This window comes from Erpetoichthys calabaricus, chromosome 2 (assembly GCF_900747795.2).
Source record: "Erpetoichthys calabaricus chromosome 2, fErpCal1.3, whole genome shotgun sequence".
NCBI classification, from domain to species: domain Eukaryota; kingdom Metazoa; phylum Chordata; class Cladistia; order Polypteriformes; family Polypteridae; genus Erpetoichthys; species Erpetoichthys calabaricus.
In genome coordinates, this window is record NC_041395.2 from 93079813 (window position 1) to 93086456 (window position 6644).

Consider the following 6644-nt stretch of genomic DNA (forward strand, 5'->3'; position numbering starts at 1 on the left):
CAGGGGAATGTATATATTTATGGCAGCATTGACCCCTCTGCAACATTTTGGAGAAAGTAGGAAATGAGGACACCCTTGCTGAAGTAGGGAAATGTGGACAAAGCAGCTCAATGACGACTCACACCCATAATTCCTGCCACTTAGTCCAGTGTTCTCAATTTAGTTGAGCAGCCGGCTGTCATCTCGCATGACATTGTAGAACTACAGGCACAGGCGGATCTAATGATCTGCAGAGATGGCAAGGGACGAGCGGGCGGGTGGGCAAATACTTTAGAAGCAGGATTGCAAGTGGCGAGGGGAAAGGTGTGGGGTGGGATATCGCCGATCACTCGCTGCGGAGCGGAGTTCACAAGCAAAGAGTGTGGGGAGGGGAGCTTGCGAGAGGGGGCTGTACATGGTAACAACAGGGGCGTAGCAGCTTAATAAGGCAGCAAGGAGTATGGGGAGGTGGACGGGCGAGAGGGGGACTGATTATAAAAAAAAAAAAGACTTGTGGAACCAGCCTGCCAGATATCAGAAAAAGGGTGTCAGGAAGTGACGTCTCTGTTCTCAGTGTCAGTGCAGTCTGAGTAGCGTACAGCTGCTCTCTTCTTGTTCAGTACATAGCAAACCAATATTATATATATATATATATATATATATCTATATATATATATATATACACACACACACACACACAGTTGTTTAAGCATTAGGTGTGTTCTGTGTGCAAAAATCCTTGCAGCACTCACTGTGGTTCCTGTTAAAGTGATTCCCTCTGCCGTTCTTATATTTGCTCATATTTGGACCTGCGTCCATATTGCAAAAAGTTTGCAGAAACCCTTGCAGCACACACTGTGTCCTAAGCAAAAGTTTTGTCACTGAATTGCTGAGGGTTTTGTTAAAGTGACCCATCTGCCATTCCTTTTATTGTTCATATCTTGCCCTGTGTGTGCATTGAATATCCAACAGGCTCCCACTTTCCCACTCAAAAGTCTTATTCATAGGTAATTTTAATTTTTTCCAAACATTTTACCAACATGAGTAATAAAAGTGTTCACAAAACAACACTGCTCAGTTATTTCAGAAAGAGACGCCACAAACTAATGAGGGTGTGGAGTCAACTCCTGATGTGGCAATTTCAGACAAAGACATTATAGAAGCTGGTCCATCAGGGGAAATCTCTTCAGCACACACTCTGCCAATTGATAAATCTAAGCACCGCTTATCCAGCAAAAACAAACAATGGTTTAAAGATTTTGATTGGCTAATTGTCAAAGAAAATGGTATGTGGTGCTCATTGTGCATGAAATATTCAAACAAACACCCCCCAAGGAGGGAGTTACCTTGGGTAAACGTGCCATGCACAAGAATTCGAAAAGAAAACTTGTTGGACCATGAAAAAAGTAAAACACACATTGAGTCTTCTGGTGACCTTTTAGGAAAGTGTGTACTAGAGCAAACTGGAATCAGTCAAACCCTAACCCTGTCTGTGTTAAATAACTTACAGAGAGATGCCTTTGTGGGAGCTTTAAGATCCAGGTGTTGGCTGGCAAAAAATGAGTTGCCACATACAACGTTGTTTGAAAAGCTGTTGGAACACTGTAAAGAAATGGGTTGTTCCTTTTTAAAACATCTCAATGTTGGTAAAAATGCACATTACACCTCTGAAAGAAGGCTTGAAAAGTGCTAATCTGGTTGGACTAGGGTCAGATGGATCAGCTGTTATGATTGGGATAACAGAAAGGTGTGGTAAAACTGCTTAAAGATAAAACATCTGGACTCTTGGTCAACTGCCACTGTATAAACCGCCGATTGGCCATTGCAAGTGACCAAGCAGCAGCTGCTGTACCTTATTTACCAAAACTGAACGACATCTTAAGGCAGCTGTTCTATTTCTTCCAAAATTTTTCAGTTAGGATGGCTGGTTTAACGGAAATTCAAAATATTCTGAACATTCTCCAGATTGAGCTGAAAATGACCAGTGACACTAGATGGCTGTCTCATGACTTTACAGTACAGTCACTATGACAGTGTATGAGGAGTGTCAAAGCTGAGGCCACTGAACGAAATGACATCACAGCTGAAGGATTAAGCAGATGTATTAAAACGTACAATTTTGTTTCCTCTCTGATGCTGCTTTCAGACGTATTACCTTTGTTGTCCAACTTATCTAAGGCTTGGAAAAGGCAAGATGTCAATGTTACTGAAATTAAGAATTTTTCTCGCCACGCAATTGTCCATCATGTAGTTGAAAGACACTCCTGGGAGACATTTTCAAAGCCTTCATCACTGTCTGGCAGAAGAATGGTCAGCATGAGATCCTGGGGACTTTGATTATGGGAAAGCTGCAGACAACTGGGCTTCTTGGAAGAAAAGAAGAATAAATTGCATATGCAAGTTGGCTTTGAAGAATATTTAATTTTTCATCTCTATGTTTCCCATACTTTTTTTTTCCATTGTTTTCACTTTTCTTCCCGACAGTGACAATACTTGTGCCTCTTGGTTTATGTCATAACAATTGTTATTTAAAATGTTTGTTAGGGTTGCAGGATCCTGAATTGGATACTTCTTAAATTTAATAAAAATATTCTATAATAAAAAAAGTGTCAAACTTTTAAAAAGGAAGTCATATTGAGCATTGGAAAATAATACTAATTAACTAATAAAAAGAGTGCACATTTAAAAATTTTCCACACACCACCCGGCTGGAAAAAATTTCTGGGGAGAACACTGTAGTCATAATGTGCATTGACATGACGAACGTATTACATCACAAATATGAGATGAATATGATGCACAGGCTTTTGAAGAGGGCCAGTGCTGTGTTCACACTGAACTTGTGTTTTTTCTTAAAATTTATATCAGCTACTTGTCACTTCTCAGGAAACTAGCCAACAGGTCAACAGTATCTCATCAAGTCAACGTTGTTGAAAGTAGTCCTTTGCAGGTCAATTAATTATGTCCAGTTTTCATAAGGTAGAGTTGTACATTTCAAAAAAAATAAGTTTTTGCCAAAATAAAATGTCAATTTGCAGCAGTGTCTGGTTCTCCTAACTTAATCTGAGCAACTGATTGCACACATATTGCAATAAGGCATTTAGCAAGAATGAAGCAGCTTTTGGTAACCATAACCTGATACTTCACATTAATGCACAATTCATCTATGATGCCATAATGAGGTGGGGAAATGTGGCTCAGTGGCCTTAGTCAACTCCCCAAGTTATTTAGAAGGAAAGGAACTTTGGAAGATGTGACAGTAGTGTAAGTGGTGACTGGCTGAACCCTCTGTGTTTCTTATGGGCCGTACTAGTCATTATAACGACAAGTACATCAGTACATGTGCCAGGTCATGATAGCTACCTGCTCAGATGACGCTGCCTTACAAACTGCTTGGACCCCCACAGCACAGAGGATAGGTGCTACAGTACTGTGCATGATCTTCGCTTCTCATTTGTGGAGAACTGGCAGATACTCTTGAATGGAGGTAAGGGGGTCTCGCATCATGTGGGAGGCTGCTCTGTCACTCAATGAGGTTCTGCAGCAGCAGGATGACATGAGTATGAGGTTGATGGGCATGATCCATACATATGGATACATCACAGTATTCAAAGCATGCTCAAATGCATATTTACAAAGTGATTGAGACTCAAAAGGTAAAAATTGTGAGGTTTTATAAATTTGATTTTTTTTTTGGTATACACATTGTCCTGTTTTTTGCCGTGCACATATTTTCACACTCAGATCCATGCTAAGTTTTATAAATGTGGCCCCTGGTCAGAGGAATCGTTTCTTTTAGATTATGTGGGTAGTGGGGTACATGAGTGTCATTTACCTAGGGAACAGATGACAGCAGGCTGCACTATGGGAAGAAAGAAAACCTGCAGTTATGGGGTGATGTTCTGTGAGATTTTCTGATGGGAAACCTTCGGTTCTGGATTTCATGGGGATGTTACTTTGAAACATACCTCCTACATAAAGATTGCTGCAGACCACGTACACCCCGTTCATAGCAAAAGTACTCCCTGATTGCAGTTGCCTCTTTGGTAAGATAATGCACCGCACCGCACTGCAAAAATTGTTTTGGAATGGTTTGAGGAAAATGACAAGAGTTCAAAGTGTTAACTTGGCCTCCCAGTTCCTCAGACATTAATCCAATTGTGGGAAATGCTGGGAAAAAAACATCCAATCCATGGAGGCCTCACCTTACAACAGGACTTAAATGATCTTGATGCCAGATACCACAAGACACCTTCAGAGGTCTTATGACTGCCTGCCTTGATCAGCAGAGCTGTTTAGGTGGTACAAGAGGGACCTACACGAAATTAAGGTTTAGTGTTGTGGCTAATTGGTATCATTTTCTACAGCTCCTATATAAAGCCAAATCAATTCAATTCTTAGTTTTTAGGGGTGTAGCATGAAAAGAACCTACTGAGGTCCTCATGCTTGTCTGCGTGCAACAACTTCTCTCCCCGTAGACAGGCTGTGTTGAAATGCAACACACTTACTCTTCAAGGGAATTTAGTTGAGAACAAAAATGGAACAGTTCTGATAGTGTGCGCTGTAAACAGTTCTGAAATTTCAAAATATCCCTTTTGAAAAGCATTATTAAAATTTGCAAACAATCTTTAAATTGAGAAGCATTCTGTGCAATTCAATTATGGATTTGAATCTCAAATTTAAATTTGAGAGAGGTTACCTCATCTTGTATATTTTACTCTTTCACAAAAGAGAAATATATACTTAAAAACACCGAGGCTCTGCAGTGGGGTAGCGAGCTTGCTGAAGGAGCCTGTGCAGCGCCCTGAGGTGGGCCCTCCTGTCTAGCATAACTGTTAGCACTTTATTCGCAGTTAGATCCTAAAGGGGCCGGCTGGGCAATGACGTCCACGTCACTATCAGATCATTCGCTGGTGACAAACAAACCAGCTCTTTAAATGGAGTTTGTAATAATTTTTTTAATTGTTTTATTACAGCCGCTGTAAGTTAGCAAAAATACAATAAATTGTGGGACTGAAATGTGGGTTGTAATAGTACAAAAATATATGTAAAATGTAGACCTGCTTACTTATCCAAGACAACTTTGTGAAGGAAGATGATTAAAATGTAACTTAAGCTAGAAAGTTAAAAACTGTTCCGTGCTATAAAATAAAACAAACTATTTCAGTTTGTACCAAATTAAAACACCACACCAGATGACAGGATACTACTACACAATCGACCTGTTTTACACAAGTTCTGAGAAAATAGACATCATAAAGTGGCGACGCTCACAAATCCTCACAGTAATGCACAGTAAGCCATACTAAGGTACATAATAAAACAGATTACTGATATGTTAAACTGTTAAAGCCTACAAAAATGGAACTTACTGAAAAGTCACAAATCATATTACTTATAATATCACTAGCACCTTAAAATACTTGCTTGCTTGCCTTCTGTTGCGTAAAAGTCTCCACAATGTTTGACACGTCAAGTTGTCTGGCATGCTTGTTTACAACTGAGTACAGCCAAGCAACAGTTAAAACTTGTTGTCATTTCACGTATGTTTTCAGTCCATCCTCTCAACCAATTCAGCAGAAAACACCGGTGAAATGTCGGTGCTATAGCGTTCAACGAGAAGATCAGCAGCAGCGTACAATTCGTCGTCAGCCATCGAGATCAGAGTTGATGGTAACAAGACATTGAACACTGAAGCCACTGCATCAAGACTATGAAATCGCTGTTTTAGTTAAGTTATTAAAAATTAAAATAAAAATCTATACAGCCCCAAGCTCAAACAGATTATGAAACTCATTTTCTTAACGTAAAACCTGAACATTTCAAAATGTAGAACTTCAAATCATGCGTCTAGTCATAAAATCAGACTGCTTACAATAATTTAAAATGTACATAGTGTGATGGGGTAAATAATTAATTGCATTGAGAAATGACACAGTTATCTTTCTAAGAGTGCCTTGACTGTGTTTTAGATATGTACTGTAAATCATTTCTAAAAACAAAAGCTGCCAGCTCAGAGTGCAGTTTAGTCTTTGGGAGATGCTTTAAAGACACCTGAATAATCGCTAGATTTGTAGGCATTCTACACAAGTTGTGTTTTCTCATATACAGAATTGTCAGAAACTTAGCTATCAATTTACTAGTCTTATGAAGGAATTAAAGGAAACACAAGTGAAACCCTGCCATCTGTCCACTCTTCAGAGCGGCCCTGGTCAAGCGATACCAGAGTGTAACAATAAAAGGGAAAACTTGGGAGGCCTGTAAGTGAGGCTTGGCAACCCAGGCAGCAGATGGGACAGACTCCAAGTTCTAAAGAGTGAAAGAAAACCTCCCCTCAGGAGTAGGTGATGGTTAAAAGTGGCCTTCCTCTCAGCATTTCTATTTGGGTGTTTTATCAGATAATCCAACAAAAACACAAAACAGGAGGTGGGATTCCACAAGTTTTTGGTTTGCTGGTTCGGCCCATTCACACAAAACATAATATGAAGGTGATCTAATCCTTGCAGAAGAAAGTTAATTTTATTGCCCTGCTTTACGACATTTTTTCAACAGATATAAAAAAAAAAAAAGGGCCAAAAATCCAATGATCAAAAGAAAAGGTAATATATACAGTAATTAATATGGGAACTTACCTAAACCAAAAAAATCTCCCAGTGTAGGTCTGT